The sequence below is a fragment of the Gigantopelta aegis genome, chromosome 4 (assembly GCF_016097555.1).
Source record: "Gigantopelta aegis isolate Gae_Host chromosome 4, Gae_host_genome, whole genome shotgun sequence".
Classification (NCBI taxonomy): domain Eukaryota; kingdom Metazoa; phylum Mollusca; class Gastropoda; order Neomphalida; family Peltospiridae; genus Gigantopelta; species Gigantopelta aegis.
Window position 1 is genome coordinate 37,762,734 of NC_054702.1, and position 17,497 is coordinate 37,780,230.

The window sequence follows — 17,497 nt, forward strand, 5'->3', positions numbered from 1 at the left end:
ATTCTCAAGTGTGCTTGGTATTCTGTGTTTGTAGGTTTTGCATATTTGTTTTTAATCTGGTCAGATCTATAAAAAAAAAAAAAAAAAAAAAAAAAGTACATTCTGTTGCAGAAAACAATCTTGTCCTGGATACAGGAGCCGGCGAGAGCCGACACCTGCGCCCATGGCAGGCGTACGCTACTACAGCTTGTTCTAAATGTGCACGATAAATCCTATGACCTGACCTGACCTGACCTGACCTGACTTGCAGAAAAATGCGTCTTTATTTTTTTGCTTTTTAACTGAAATTAAAAATATATCTGCATGTTTTATCATCCATCATTTTATTGTATTTTTGTCTAAAATTTGCTTTCGTGCTTGAAGTAGTCAGTTTTTTTTACATCTCGTTGTTTCAAATTTATTCCCGAGGGTAAACAGACTGGAAATTATCATTACGCATAGGAAAGACATGTAATATGTACTTGGAGAGATGTTTCATTACGCGATAATGAAAGTGCACAATAATGCACTGCTGCGACATAACACCACAAAAACAAACTCAAACAATACATCGATATCAACACTTAACCCAACTGTACCACTCACCTGAATGTCTGCAGTATTTGATTTACTGATAACGAATGTTTACCCAAATATTCAGTGTTTGGGCGGATTCAGTGCAATTTCTGTTGAGACAATCCACGGTGTCTTGCTAGAAAATCAGTTTCTCTTTGTACATAATGTTTATCTGGACGTCCTAATGTTCATAACAGCTCACGCTGAATTTTACCTGTCCATAATTTCGTAACATTATATACCTTTCAGGAAGTAAAATGAAGTTTGTAGGTCAACCAACAATACATCAAAAAGGGAGAAGTTTCATTTAACAACACCAGTAGAGCAATTTGATTTATTAATCATCGGCTACTGGATGTCAAACATTTGGTGATTTTTGACATATAGTCTTAGAGAGAAACCCGCTACATTTTTTCATTAGTAGCAAGGGATCTTTTATATACATCATCCCACAGACATGATAGCACATGCCACGGTCTTTGATATACCAGTCGTGGCGCAATGACTGGAACGAGAAATAACCCAATGGGCCAACCGACGGGGACCCGTGCAGTGTTATGCCCGATGACTTAACCACGACACTATCGAGGCTGGTAAGACTAACATTATATTTATCCTTTTGTCTGTCTCTTTATGTACTCGTGTATCTCCCCATTACCTGCCTTCCTGCGAGCGTATGTCACCGTGTGCTTGAACATTTCTTTACAAACATACCAAGAATCAATACTATTGTTTTTCACGACACCACAGGAGCACATTGATTAATTCATTATCGTCTGTCGGATGTCAAACAGTTTTTATTTCGACTTGAAGCCTTCAAAGGGAGGCGTGTGATTTAGCTCAGTCGGTTGAGTGCTCGCAGGATCGAATCGCCTCGGTGGATACATTCAACTGATTTGATTTTTCTCTATTTCCAACCACTGACGCCATATAACCGTAAATAAAATGTTGAGTGCATCGTTAAATAAAACATTTGTTTCTTTCTTTCTATTTCTAACCAGTGCACCACAACTGGTCAAAGGCCGTGGTATGTACTTTCCTGTCTGTGGGAAAGTGCATATAAAAGATGCCTTGATGCATTAGGAAAAAACGTAGCGGGTGACTACGAGTCAGATTTACCAAATGTTTGGCATCCAATAGCCAATCATTAATTAATCAATGTGCTCTAGTGGTGTCGTTAAACAAAACACACTTTCTAATATCAAAAAGTCTTTATCATGTTATATCGATCGTAACTAATACATTCGGCGTTATTGGCTGGGGGGTACCTGTGGTTAAAACTCGCTCTGGGTGGAAGCCGGTACCGGTCAACTAACCCAGTACTTGAGCAAAACAAACTAGTTTTCAGAGGAAACAATTAAGGCCATGACAATGAAAGTTATAGATTTGCGTCCACCGCCCGCTTGCCGTGAAAGGTACCGCTGAATTTTCATTATTTGCACAAAAAAAGGCATTTAATGATCATCACACAAATTCAAGTTCCAAATCATCAATAGTGGTAATGTCTACGAGGTCCTTAGTATGGGCGTATGGGGACTCTTTGATTTAGGGGGGCTGGAGGGGTTGATTTGCCCGAAATTTTACCCAGATAAAAACTGCCCGAATTTGTCCCACTGTTTTGCCCGAATTTGGGGGAGGGGGGGGCAATTGCCCATGGTCCTTCGTGCCAAAACTGCCATCTCCGTCATAAATTCTGAAGTGTAGCCCAGTAGAGCATTGAATCCTCAAGCAGGAAGCAGTATATTCCAAACATTGACGAAAATTGCCGAACTCTTGATGTGTCGACCTCATTTGGTCTTGAATCTACTATGGAAATAATAGATCAATAAAAATAATGAATAATGAAAAATGAAAATAAGTCTCATGTGTTTTTAAAATTGTTCGGACGCAAATCTATAACTTTCATTCTCTTGGCCTAAGCTACATTTTTTACTAAAGCAGCAAATGATCTTTCCCACAGACAGGACAGCACACACCACGGCCTTTGATATATCACTCGTATAGCACTGGTTGGGACAATAATTGAAAAAAAAAATCGCAGTTAGAGAAACGGGTCAGCCGAGAAGATTCGATCTTTCGAACCAAGGTTCTTGTGTGAACGCCCTGGATATCGACTGAGCTAGATACCACTCCTGTACCGAGTAAGTAGATCAGCTGTACGTGGCTGTTTGTTTAAAACATTGCATTTAGTATCGCGGCTCGTTGGTCTAGGGGTATGATTCTCGCTTTGGGTGCGAGAGGTCCCGGGTTCGAATCCCGGACGAGCCCTATTTTTAATAATTTTTTTCTTTCGCGATTTTTATAGACATAATATCTAAACTAACAGCAGCTTTTTGTACATTTAAATTTAAGGATCATTCATTAAATAATTATCTCTCTTCGAAGCAAAAATAATAGCGTTTACCTGAATTTAAAAATCAATTACAAAAGAGTTACATTAATAGTGAGACATTTGGTGAGGTTAATATCTACATCTATATGCCTGCCTTCATGTCTGCATGCACAAGTCTGCCTGCCTTCCTGTCCATAGCTGTCCGTCTGCCTGGTTGCATGTTTGTTTGTCTGTGTATCAGACTATCTCTATCTGTCTGCCTGGTTTCATGTTTGTCTGTCTGTCTGTCTGTGTATCTCTGTCTGTATGCCTGCTTGCATGTCTATCTGTCTGTCTGTGTATCTCTGCCTGTCTGCCTACTTGCATGTTTGTCTATCTATCAAAACCCGTGGTATATGCTGTCTTTTGTTTTTGGGAAAACTGCACATAATAGGAAAATGTAGTGGGTTTCCATTACAGTAGCTACCACTGGTCCACTGCCCTACAACTGACGTATCAAAGACCGTGATATGTGCTGTCTTAGTTGTGGGAAACTGCATATAATGGGGAAATGCATCGGGTTTCCTCTGAAAATCAATGTCACAAGTGACATCCAGTAGTCGATGATCAATTAATCAAAGCTCTAGGGGTGTCGTTTTAAAACATGTAAGAAATGTGGAAGAAAAAAAAGTACGCTTTGGGCTCGTCCGGGATTCCAACCCGGGACCTCTCGCACCCTAAGCGAGAATCTTTTTTTTTTTTTTTTTCTTTTTTTTTACAAAATCAACAATTCACATTCAATAAATAAAATATATATTAAAGCAATAAACACGCACACACAAGAACCATTCACTGAACTACTCTGACCTCTCGCGCTCATTCATACTGATTTCATCCATTAATATATATATTATCATCATTTCTTATAAACATTCAAAAAATAAATTAAAAAATAGTAATTTCATTCACTTCTCAAACGTCTGTTTTATAAACACCAGCAATTAAAGTTCTAAACAGGTTTTAATTTTTTTCCATTTGGATCAGTGTCAATTCCTTTTCTTTTTCTTTCCTCGGCTAACCTCCTGATAAACGTTTCATTAGGTCGATCGACCATTCGCCTCCTTCTGTATTTTCTGTTTTGAGAATCATGGTGTTCAGTGTTCTCCGATTGATCTCTGTCCGTGCGTGGTAAGCGGTCACCCATTGCCTCGGTTCTTTCATTCGCATCATCTGAGCTTCTGTTTTTAACAGGTGAATCAGTCACTCGCTTCACACTAGTATTGTCCGATTTCTTTCCTTTTTCTGTCTTTGTTCCTCTAACCGCCTCATTGTCTTTAACTGGCTTGGCATGCTTCACTGACGGGGCTCCTTTAGGGATCGACATTTCTTTTTCAATTAACTCATCGTCCATATTTTCTTCATCAGAATTGTGTTCCTCTCCATTACTTGTATATTCCACATCAGAATCACATTCCTCACTACTTCTACCGTCCTTACAACTACACTGAGAATGTCTCTTGTTACACTCACCACACTTTAACTTTTCACAAAACTTTTTTATATGGCCAGTTTGTTTACAAAAATTGCACACAATATCTGGACAAAACTTCATGACATGTGAATCAGATAAACAGTTCCAGCATACTTTTGTTTGACCACTGTGTATTACCCGAAAAAACATGGGTCCTTCTGCAGTATCAAACTTCACAGAATATGGCATCGATTTGACGTTTTCCGGAAATTTCACCCTTACATAACGTGTTCCATCAAAAATGGGAAGTCCAGCATATTTCCGCCTTTTAATGTCAGATATTACCGCAATCTTGTATTCATTTAGTTTCTTGACAATGTCATCATCAGTTACATATGATGGTAAATGCATAAAAGACACCACCACTGTGTCAGAAAACAACATGCTACCGTTAAAATCATGTCCATTGAACGAAAAACCATCGACTACCAACCTCGCATTTTCTTCGCAATCAAAAGTCACATCCAGAATGTTAGCATATTTGGGAACAATCGCCAAAACTGTATTCTCACCAGTAATATCTTCCAAAGCTTTGTAAATGTCATCAATCTTGTGTTTTAGATTATCCAAAACATCAATAGAAACTGTGCATTCCTTCCTGTACCTCGCACCCAAAATGGGCCTCTTCTCTCCACCGTTGACCGAAGTCGACATCACAAAAGTCAGATTTTTTTAAAAACTAAAAAAACCCTGACAATACACAACTTTCCGTGTAAAAAAAAAAAAAAGATCAAGTCTCTCGCATTTCAGCAAAAGAAAAACAAAACAAAACACACATCTCCAAACAATAAAACCCAAAAAAAAAAAACCCAAGAGAACTCTGAAACACGTCTTATCACAACAAATACACAACCGGAAGTCGGGGGTGTCGTTTTAAAACATGTAAGAAATGTGGAAGAAAAAAAGTACCCTTTGGGCTCGTCCGGGATTCGAACCCGGGACCTCTCGCACCCTAAGCGAGAATCATACCCCTAGACCAACGAGCCGTATGAGAGTTTCAAACCTTGAAGGTATAGTTCCCCGAATGGTAAATAATGCGCCCCTACCCGCACCAACACACGTACTCTACTCTCCCCATACCCCGACAAAAAAGAACATTCAAGTATTGTCATTTACTAGTATTTCATAAATGTATATTAATAAAAAACACATTAAATGTGGCTGACAGGTTAACACGAGATGTAACACTAACAGCTTGAATCCACACTGACAAAGAACTGGCTGCTACTGTAACGGTTAAAGTTTGTTTTGTTTTAAAACGACACCACTAGAGATTTGATTAATTAATCATCGACTACTGGATGTCACTTGTGACATTGATTTTCAGAGGAAACCCGATGCATTTCCCCATGATATGCAGTTTCCCACAACTAAGACAGCACATACCACGGTCTTTGATACGTCAGTTGTAGGGCACTGGTAGCTACTGTAATGGAAACCCTCTACATTTTCCTATTATGTGCAGTTTTCCCCAAAACAAAAGACAGCATATACCACGGGTTTTGATAGATAGACAAACATGCAAATAGGCAGACAGGCAGAGATGCACAGACAGACAGATAGACATGCAAGCAGGCATACAGACAGAGATACACAGACAGACAGACAGACATGCAAGCAGGCATACAGACAGAGATAGTCTGATACACAGACAGACAGACAGACAGACATGCAAGCAGGCAGACAGATAGAGATAGTATGATACACACACATGCAAGCAGGCAGACAGATAGAGGTAGTCTGATACACAGACAGACAAACATGCAATCAGGCAGACAGATAGAGATAGTCTGATACACAGACACAGACAGACAGACATACATACATGCAAGCAGGCATACAGACAGAGATAGTCTGATACACAGACAGACAAACATGCAAGCAGGCAGACAGATAGAGATAGTCTGATACACAGACAGACAAACATGCAATCAGGCAGACAGATAGAGATAGTCTGATACACAGACAGACAGACATGCAATCAGGCAGACAGATAGAGATAGTCTGATACACAGACAGACAGACATGCAATCAGGCAGACAGATAGAGATAGTCTGATACACAGACAGACAGACATGCAATCAGGCAGACAGATAGAGATAGTCTGATACACAGACAGACAAACATGCAATCAGGCAGACAGATAGAGATACACAGACAGACAGACAGACTACTTTTTTTTCTTCCACATTTCTTACATGTTTTAAAACGACACCCCTAGAGCTTTGATTAATTAATCATCGACTACTGGATGTCACTTGTGACATTGATTTTCAGAGGAAACCCGATGCATTTCCCCATTATATGCATTTTCCCACAACTAAGACAGCACATATCACGGTCTTTGATACGTCAGTTGTAGGGCAGTGGACCAGTGGTAGCTACTGTAATGGAAACCCACTACATTTTCCTATTATGTGCAGTTTTCCCAAAAACAAAAGACAGCATATACCACGGGTTTTGATAGATAGACAAACATGCAAGTAGGCAGACAGGCAGAGATACACAGACAGACAGACAGACATGCAAGCAGGCATACAGACAGAGATACACAGACAGACAGACAGACATGCAAGCAGGCATACAGACAGAGATACACAGACAGACAGACATGCAAGCAGGCATACAGACAGAGATACACAGACAGACAGACAGACAGACATGCAAGCAGGCATACAGACAGAGATAGACAGACAGACAGACAGACAGACATGCAACCAGGGATACAGACAGAGATAGTCTGATACACAGACAGACAAACATGCAAGCAGGCAGACAGATAGAGATAGTCTGATACACAGACAGACAGACATGCAATCAGGCAGACAGATAGAGATAGTCTGATACACAGACAGACAGACAGACATGCTAGCAGGCATACAGACAGAGATAGTCTGATACACAGACAGACAAACATGCAAGCAGCCAGACAGATAGAGATATTCTGATACACAGACAGACAAACATGCAATCAGGCAGACAGATAGAGATAGTCTGATACACAGACAGACAAACAGACATGCAAGCAGGCAGACAGATAGAGATGGTCTGATACACAGACAGACAGACATGCAAGCAGGCAGACAGATAGAGATAGTCTGATACACAGACAGACAAACAGACATGCAAGCAGGCAGACAGATAGAGATAGTCTGATACACAGACAGACAGACATGCAATCAGGCAGACAGATACAGATAGTCTGATACAGAGACAGACAGACAGACAAGCAAGCAGGCAGACAGATAGAGATAGTCTGATACACAGACAGACAGACATGTAAGCAGGCAGACAGATAGAGGTATTCTGATACACAGACAGACAAACATGCAATCAGGCAGACAGATAGAGATAGTTGATACACAGACAAACAGACATGCAATCAGGCAGACAGATAGAGATAGTCTGATACACAGACAGACAGACAGACATGCAAGCAGGCAGACAGATAGAGATAGTCTGATACACAGACAGACAAACTTGCAATCAGGCAGACAGATAGAGATAGTCTGATACACAGACAGACAAACTTGCAATCAGGCAGACAGATAGAGATAGTCTGATACACAGACAGACAAACATGCAAGCAGGCAGACAGACAGCTATGGACAGGAAGGCAGGCAGACTTGTGCATGCAGACATGAAGGCAGGCATATAGATGTAGATATTAACCTCACCAAATGTCTCACTATTAATATAACTCTTTTGTAATTGATTTTTAAATTCAGGTAAACGCTATTATTTTTGCTTCGAAGAGAGATAATTATTTAACAATCTAATTAAAATTAGCTCCACTATTACATGTGGATCTAACACCAGCCAGTTGAAGCTCATGTCCACCAATCAAAACCTTACTTGCAGAATCCTGCCAGTGATTTAAAAATAATTTGAAAACATTCCGAATTATCCTGAGGGTATACGACATGTTTCGTGTGAATTACGAATGCCTTAAAACATGTTTTATTTTATAAAATAAATAATTTGTAATGTAAAACTGAAGACTGATAACCCACCCCGTACGTGTTGGTATGGTTCGCTGTACTGCGGCCACTAAAATAGACTCGCCCGATATTTTAAGAATTTTTATGCTCCCAAATAACGTTATAAAAGGCGAAGTGTGATTGGTCAATATTTAAATTATTATTTACAGACGAAATATTACCTGGACATTGGGGACTACGCAGTGTTGTTAGTTTTAAATCACTGGCAGGATTCTGCAAGTAAGGTTTTGATTGGTGGACATGAGCTTCAACTGGCTGGTGTTAGATCCACATGTAATAGTGGAGCTAATTTTAATTAGATTGATTATTTAATGCATGATCCTTAAATTTAAATGTACAAAAAGGTGCTGTTAGTTAGATATTATGTTTATAGAAAAAGCAAAAATATTTTTTGTTTGTTTTTTTTTAAATAGGGCTCGTCCGGGATTCGAACCCGGGACCTCTCGCACCCAAAGCGAGAATCATACCCCTAGACCAACGAGCCGGGATACTAATTGCAATGTTTTAAACAAACTGCCACGTACAGCTGATCTACTTACTCGGTACATGAGTGGTATCTAGCTCAGTCGATATCCAGGGCGTTCACATAAGAACCTTGGATCGAAAGATCGAATCTTCTCGGTTAACTGCGATTTTTTTTTTTTTTCAATTATTGTCCCAACCAGTGCCACACGAGTGATATATCAAAGGCCGTGGTATGTGCTGTCCTGTCTGTGAGAAAAAAATGTACCTTAATTGTTTCCTCTGAAAGCTAGTTTGTTTTGCTCAAGTGCTGGATTCGTGACCGGTACCGGCTTCCACGCAGAGCGAGTTTTAACCACAGGTACCCCTCAGTCAATAACGCCGAATGTATTATAGTTACGATATAACATGATAAAGACTCTTTCATTTGTAACTATAGTATTAGAAAGTGTGTTTTGTTTAACGACACCACTAGAGCACATTGATTAAATAATCATCGGCTGTTGGATGTCAAACATTTGGTAAATCTGACTCGAGTCATCAGAGGAAACCCGCTACGGTTTTTCCTAATGCATCAAGGCATCTTTTATATGCACTTTCCCACAGACAGGAAAGTACATACCACGGCCTTTGACCAGTTGTGGTGCACTGGTTGGAAATAGAGAAAAATCAAATCAGTTCAATGTATCTACCGACGCGATTCGATCCTGCGAGCACCCAACCGACTGAGCACTCAACCGACTGAGCTAAATCCCACCCCTTCCTCTGAAGACTTCATGTCGAAATACAAACTGTTTGACATCCGACAGACGATGATCAATTAATCAATGTGCTCCTGTTAAAAACAATAATATTGATTCTTCATATGTTTGTATAGAAAATGTTCAAGCACACAGTGACATACGCTCGCAGGAAGGCAGGTAATGGGGAGATACACGAGTACATAAAGAGACAGACAAACGGATAATTATAATGTTAGTCTTATCGGCCTCGGTAGTATCGTGATTAAGTCATCGGGCATAAGACTGGTAGGTATTGGGTTCGCAGCACGGGTCTCCGTCGGTTGGCCCATTGGGTTATTTCTCGTTCCAGCCATTGCGCCACGACTGGTATATCAAAGACCGTGGCATGTGCTATCCTGTCTGTGGGATGGTGTATATAAAAGACCCCTTGCTACTAATGAAAAAATGTAGCGGGTTTCTCTCTAAGACTATATGTCAAAAATCACCAAATGTTTGACATCCAGTAGCCGATGATTAATAAATAATGTACTCTACTGGTGTTGTTAAACGAAACTCTTTTTTTTTAATGTATTGTTGGTGGACCTACAAACTTCATTTTACTTCCTGAAAGTATATAATTTTACGTATGTACGAAATTATGGATAGGCAAAATTCAGCGTGGGCTATTATGAACATTAGGACGTCCAGATAAACATTGTGTACAAAGAGAAACTGATTTCCAAACAAGAAAAGATTGTCTAGACAGAAATTGCACTGAATCCACCCAAACACTGAATAGTTGGGTAAACATTCGTTATCAGTAAAACCAACACTACAGAAATTCAGGTGAGTGGTACAGTTAGGTTAAGTGTTGATATCGATGTATTGTTTGAGTTTGTTTTTGTGGTGTTATGTCGCAGCAGTGCATTATTGTGAACTTTCATTATCGCGTGATGAAACATCTCTCCAAGTGCATATTACATATGTCTTTCCTATGCGTAATGATCATTTCCAGTCTGTTTACCCTCGGGAATAAATTACAAACAAAGAGATGTAAAAAAACCTGACTACTTCAAGCACGAAACAAAATTTTAGACAAAAATACAATAAAATGATGTATGATAAAACATGCAGATAAATATTTATAAACAATATTTGTCGTAAAAATGTGAGAATTCTTTCATTTCGCTCTTGGGGCGGGACGTAGCCCAGTGGTAAAGCGCCGCTCGATGCGCGGTCGGTCTGGGATCGATCCCCGTCGGTGGGCCCATTGGGCTATTTCTCGTTCCAGCCAGTGCACCACGACTGGTATATCAAAGACCGTGGTATGTACTACCCTGTTTGTGGCATGGTGCATATAAAAAATCCCTTGCTGCTAATCGAAAAGAGTAGCCCATGAAGTGGCGACGGCGGGTTTCCTTTCTCAATATCTGTGTGGTCCTTAACCATATGTCTGACGCCATATAACCGTAAATAAAATGTGTTGAGTGCAAATCAGCACATGCCCGGTATTTCAACCCCAGTTTGCTACAGTGCTTCTGTAGATTTGCACTTAAATAAAGTGAAACCTGCTCGAGCGGCCATCTTTTTTTCTAGGAAACCACATGTCTTACAAGTAGATGTCACCGCAATGTCAACCTACTATTTTTTCCAAATCACTGGCTATGTATATATGTATATAATGTATGTATGTATGTATGTATGTATTGGTGTAGGTATCGATGTATGTATTGATGTATGTATGTATTGTTGTACCTGATTGACTGAGTGCGTGCATGAATGTATGTGTATGTATGTCTGTACATCTCTCTCTCTCTCTCTCTCTCTCTCTCTCTCTCTCTCTCTCTCTCTCTCTCTCTCTCTCTCTCTCTCTCTTTCGTTCTCTCGGTCTCGTTCTGTGTGGGTATATGTGTGGGCGTGTGTGTGTGTGTGTGTGTGGGTGTGAGTGTGGGTGTGGGTGTGTCTGTACATATGTGTGTGTGTGTGTGTGTGTGTGTGTCAATATTTATGTTTTCTAACATTCTCTTCCCTTTGGCTTACTGCCATCGGCCATGTTCTTTTTTTCTCTCTCTCTCTTTTTGTCAATTCTAGACCGTTTGGTGCTTAAAAGCCAAACGTAATTTAGCGTTGCTGTACGTCAGCATCTTTAGTCTTAATAACGTGTTACCATGGTAACAAGAACAGTTTCTTAAGTTAAAGACGAATCGTAGACATGCAATTGGCATTTACGCGACAGGAAACTTAATAAGTATTATTGTTGAAGGATATCACAGTACATCACATCAATTTGCCGGGGAACATGTTTTAAAAGAAAGAAAGAAAGCGTGAAAGGAAGAATGAAAGAAAAGACAGACAGGAGAGACACAGAGAGAGAGAGAGAGAGAGAGAGAGAGAGAGAGAGAGAGAGAGAGAGAGAGAGAGAGAGAGAGAGAGAGAGAGAGAGAGAGAGAGAGTTACAGAGATAGGAAGGAAGGGAATGTTTTATTTAACGATGCACTCAACACGATTATATGGCGTCAGACATATGGTTAAAGACCACAGAGATATTGAGAGAGGAAACCCGCTATCGCCATTTCATGGGCTACTCTTTTCGATTAGCAGTAAGAGATCTTTTATATGCACCATCCCACAGACAGGATAATACATACCACGGCCTTTGTTACACCAGTTGTGGAGCACTGGCTGGAACGAGAAATAGCCCATGGGTCCACCGACGGGGATCGACCCTAGACCGACTGCGCATCAAGCGAACGCTTTACAATTGGGCTACGTCCCGCCCCTACAGAGATAGAGTTAGGTAGGTATGTAAGTAGGTATGCAAACAAACAAATAGACAGATAGTTAGAAAGAAAGATAAAAAAATGTAAAAAAAAAAAAAAAAAAAAAGGAAAGAAAAAAGAGTTCGCTTCTAGGGCCTACAACTCAAGTCTATTCTTAACCAAAATTAACTGGAAATGTCACGTATCGGAGTAAATTTATTTATTTACATTTAGTATGTGAAACACAAAACAGAACTAAATACGATTAAAATATGACAGATAAATTTGGCGGTTTTCCGTTCAAAGTTTCTTTTGTTTAACGACGTCGCTGAGGATTGTTTAAGAAGCCGAGCGCTCGCGAACAATTTTATGGTACCATCACATTCATTTAACGTTAGGCGCAAAAACCAGTCTAGTAAACGATCTGAAGCGCTCGCTATACTGAACAGGCTTCATTACTTCGCGACTGGTATATCAAAGGCCATGTAATCTAGTAGCTTATGTCAAAATATACTTGAATTGTTCAAAATGTAAAAAAAGTGTGAAATTTTACATACTGGTACAGTTTTTAATTCTCTTTCGTATAAAAGCAGGACACGTATTGATTTTCAAGATGGCCGCCATCCAAAATCAAAACGCCAATAGTTTGGCTCCCATGACATATAAATACTTGATTTAAGTTGCTAATTATATGTTTTCACACCTAGGGAATTCAATAAACATGATAACAATATCTATTTATTTTTATTTTTTTATTTTTTATATTTGAAAATCAAATATGGGACCCAGTAGATAGTAAAAATATTGCATATTATCCCATTTATAGTCAGACAGTAGAGTAACACATTCCTGCACAAGTACATACATGTAGTTCAGTACATGGAAAAAAAGAAAGAAAGAAATGTTTTATTTAACGACGCACTCAACACATTTTATTTACGGTTATATGGCGTCAGACATATGGTTAAGGACCACACAGATTTTGAGAGGAAACCCGCTGTCGCCACTACATGGGCTACTCTTCCGATTAGCAGCAAGGGATCTTTCATTTGCGCTTCCCACAGGCAGGATAGCACAAACCATGGCCTTTGTTGAACCAGTTATGGATCACTGGTCGGTGCAAGTGGTTTACACCTACCCATTGAGCCTTGCGGAGCACTTACTCAGGGTTTGGAGTCGGTATTTGGATTAAAAATCCCATGCCTCGACTGGGCAGTACATGGAAATAATGCTGTTAAAATACATGTGCAAGGATATCTTCTAACTTTCTTGCAGCCACAACTGCTCAGGTCCATACATAATTTGGCTGCTGTCTAGAAAGGAATCAATTGACGATTGGAGTCCTTGGTAATGTAATACTATATCCTGTTTGGGAAACGGGCGGGACGTAGCCCAGTGGTAAAGCGCTCGCTTAATGCGCGGTCGGTTTGAGATCGATCCCTGTCGGTGGGCCCATTGGGCTATTTTTCGCTCCAGCCAGTGCACCATGACTGGTACACCAAAGGCCGTGGTATGTGCTATTCTGTCTATGGGATGGTGCATATAAAAGATCCCTTTTTGCTAATCGAAAAGAGTAGCCCATGAAGTGGCGACAGCGGGTTTTCTCCCTCAATATCTGTGTGGTCCATATGCCCGACGCCATATAACCGTAAATAAAATGTGTTGAGTGCGTCGTTAAATAAAACATTTCCTTCCTTCTTCCTGTTTGGTAAACTGCAAAAGATATCTTGCTGCAAGAATATATACCCATCTAGCAACGAATATGATTACAGACTGAGCGGAGTATGATTCCAATTCCTTGCACCTGCCCTCTGTTGTGAGCCAGTACAGGTGTGCGAATCCAAATAGGTCTACCTATAAACCGATGGCTTAAAACCCCTTCACCACCAAATTGCAAGTCCGACTTGGGATGTCGTTATTATGTATGTATGTGTTCATTAATTATATATATATATATATATATATATATATATATATATATATATATATATTCAATTCAATTCAATTCAATTCAATTCTTTTATTGTGTGTAAGGCCATAAGCCCATATATACAAGAACTCGTACATTGATATATTTTGGGACCAGTTGTTCAAATGATTAGCTAGCTGTTTTTAGAAACACAAAATGGAAAAAATTATTTTTATACATATGTTTTAATATATATATATATATATATATATATATATATATATATATATATATATATATATATATATATATATATATATATATATATATATATATATATATATATATATATATATATATATATATAATTAATGAACACATTAAAGTTGCACTGTCCACCTCAAATCGAGAAAAAAAATTGTTATTCTGTTTAGTTTATTATTATTAAAAATTTGTTTAGTCTTACGGGGGCGGCTGTCACAAGCACGGGGGTGGTTGTCATAAGAAAACTGGAAGGCGACAGATTATGGCCGTGCATGGAAGCAGTGCTAGGCACGACATCATCATCATCTTCCGCCGTCTGATATAGTTTATTAGCTTTAAGCCTTACGGCTCATATAAACATCAATTAGTGAACGAGACTAAACGATTATCGCCGCCATCGAGAGCTGGATGGAAATGAGATGTATAACGACCCGACACTGGTGGATCTTGGCGGACGTTTACACTGATAACAGTCGCAGACTTTTCAGCATGATTTCCCATGCGACTTTTCATGGAAATGTGCTGATTTTCGAATTAGTAATATGTCAGGGTGTAGATATATTGACGCTATATTCGACTTAGGAATGGTTGGAGGCGGGTCTAGCTCAATCGGTTGAGCACTCTCCTGAGATGCTTGGGTCGATGGATTGAACATCTTTTGGTAGGCACATTATCTGATATATATTTTTTCATATTCCATCCAGTGCCCCGCAGAATGTATATCAAAAGCCGTGGTATGTACTGTGTTAAAAAATGCATATAAAAGATCCCTTGCTGCTAATGAAACAATTATGCGGGTTTACTACATGTACAAAATTACCAAATGTTTGGCATCCAGTAGCCAATGATTAATAAATCAATGTGCTCTAGTTGTGTCGTTAAACAAAACAAATTTAACTGTGATTTAGTCACAGAGGGATGTTGACATCAGCGACACTTAATTAAAGGGACTGTCCTGAGATTGCTGCCATTGCAACACGTTTCTTTTTACCGATAGAGCATTTTTAAATGACTAAAATTGCATTTGAAATGCATTTTGTTATTTAGAATATAAACAAGGCGCTTATGATCGCCCAAATGTTTCTTCCCAATAATTTTATACGTACGGGGAAAAAACCCGTATTAGGATTTAAATGAACTCCTTACTACTATACACATTAGGACAAGAAACACACTGAGTACAGGGACGTAGGAAGGTGCCAAAAAGTGTGTGTTGGGGTATAGACACACACACACACACACACACACACACACACACAAACACACAAACACTAGAGGCGGGTCTAGGGGGGCAGGGGCCCGCCCCCCTAAATTTTGCGATAGTTATAATTTTATTATATATTAATTTTTATTTTTTTTACGACCTCCCTCCAAACCTCCCCCAAAGTTCCCTTGGTATTCCACCTCATGTCACTGCCCCCCCCCCCCCCCCAATGGATTTTCTGGATCCGCCACTGCATACACATGTATATATATATATATATATATATATATATATATATATATATATATATATATATATATATAAACCATCACTGCTGCTACTGCATCAAAAAGGTGGGGGCACATGACCCCCTTGCACTCTCCCCCCACCCGCTTCCTACACCAGTGGAGTATATAGATATTAATATTTCTAAACAAGAAAATGTATTTTACGCGTGTAATTTCAGTTGTTATAATGGCTAACCTTTTCCAATAACATCAAACTCAGAACAGACTTTTTAAAGTTGCACGTAAGGTTATAAACTGCCAACACACGACGCAGACTACCCTGAAGGCGTATGCATGTCAGTGGTACAACGCTCGCTCGATGCGCAGTTAGTCCAGGATCGATCCCCGTCGGTGGCCCTATTGAGAGATTACTCATTCCACCCAGTGCATCACGATTGGTCTATCAAAGGTCGTGGTATGTGCTTTACCGATGATTAATAAATCAATGTGATCTAGTGGTGTCGTTAAACAAAACAAACTTTATATGTCAAAATTACCAAATTTTTGACACCCAGTAACCGGTTATTAATAAATCATTGTGATTTAGTGGTGTCGTTAAACAAAAACAAACTTTATATGTCAATATTACCAAATGTTTTGACACCCAGCAGCCAGTGATTAATAAATCAATGTGATCTAGTGGTGTCGTTAAACAAAAACAAACTTTAACACTCTACTCATTGATTTAAAAACACTGTTCGCGACCGTCTTCAGAATTAAACCCACTACGTCATGTCGTCTGCATGGGTCAAACGAATCGAGGTTAATGACGACAGCTCCTGCCATGAGGACATTCAGACTGAGTTCGTGTGTCGCCGTTAGCAGACTGCTCGGAACCTTTCTACTGCTCTTCATCAGTCATCGGGAAACACCGAGAAATATGGTTAAAGAAATGAACCTGAATGCCGCTACTTAAATGTGACTATGTGGCTAACGGCTGAAACAGAAATTAACGAATTGTTGGTGGCGGTGTTGGGGTGGGGGTGGAAGAAGTAGGTTTGTCATTACTGCTCATCACCCACGGAATAAAATTAAACAATAATTTAATACATGTAGCATGCGTAGGCGAAAAGAGCATGCCAGCGAGATTCACAAATAAACGCAGTGTGTCTATCTGTTTAGTTATATATTGATCTGTTTATCTATCTGCCTGTCTGCCTGTCTACCTGCCTACCTACCTACATATCAATCAATCATTCATTCATTCATTCAATCAATCAATCAATCAAATCAATATCTATATATATATATATATATATATATATCAATCAGTCGGTCTGTCTTTCTATCTATACATCACCTCTCTCTCTCTCTCTCTCTCTCTCTCTCTCTCTCTCTCTCTCTCTCTCTCTCTCTCTCTCTCTCTCTCTCTCTCTCTCTCTCTCTCTCTTATGTTTTACCAATACAAACAGGGTTTTTTCTGTTGTAAGGATAACAAAACTATTGCAAATTTATTTATTTCACTCTACCATTTGCTGTGGATTCGTTGATG

General features: G+C 39.4%; 3 non-coding genes across 3 annotated transcripts; 1 reads left to right on the plus strand and 2 right to left on the minus strand.

Moving 5' to 3' along the window:
* Positions 1 to 2,751: 2,751 nt before the first annotated feature.
* Positions 2,752 to 2,823, plus strand: Trnap-ugg. The gene has a single exon. It is a non-coding gene; the product is annotated as a tRNA-Pro (tRNA).
* A 2,488-nt stretch (positions 2,824 to 5,311) lies between these two features.
* Positions 5,312 to 5,383, minus strand: Trnap-agg. Its single transcript has one exon. It is a non-coding gene; the product is annotated as a tRNA-Pro (tRNA).
* A 3,427-nt stretch (positions 5,384 to 8,810) lies between these two features.
* Trnap-ugg lies at positions 8,811 to 8,882 on the minus strand. The gene has a single exon. It is a non-coding gene; the product is annotated as a tRNA-Pro (tRNA).
* Positions 8,883 to 17,497: the final 8,615 nt, after the last annotated feature.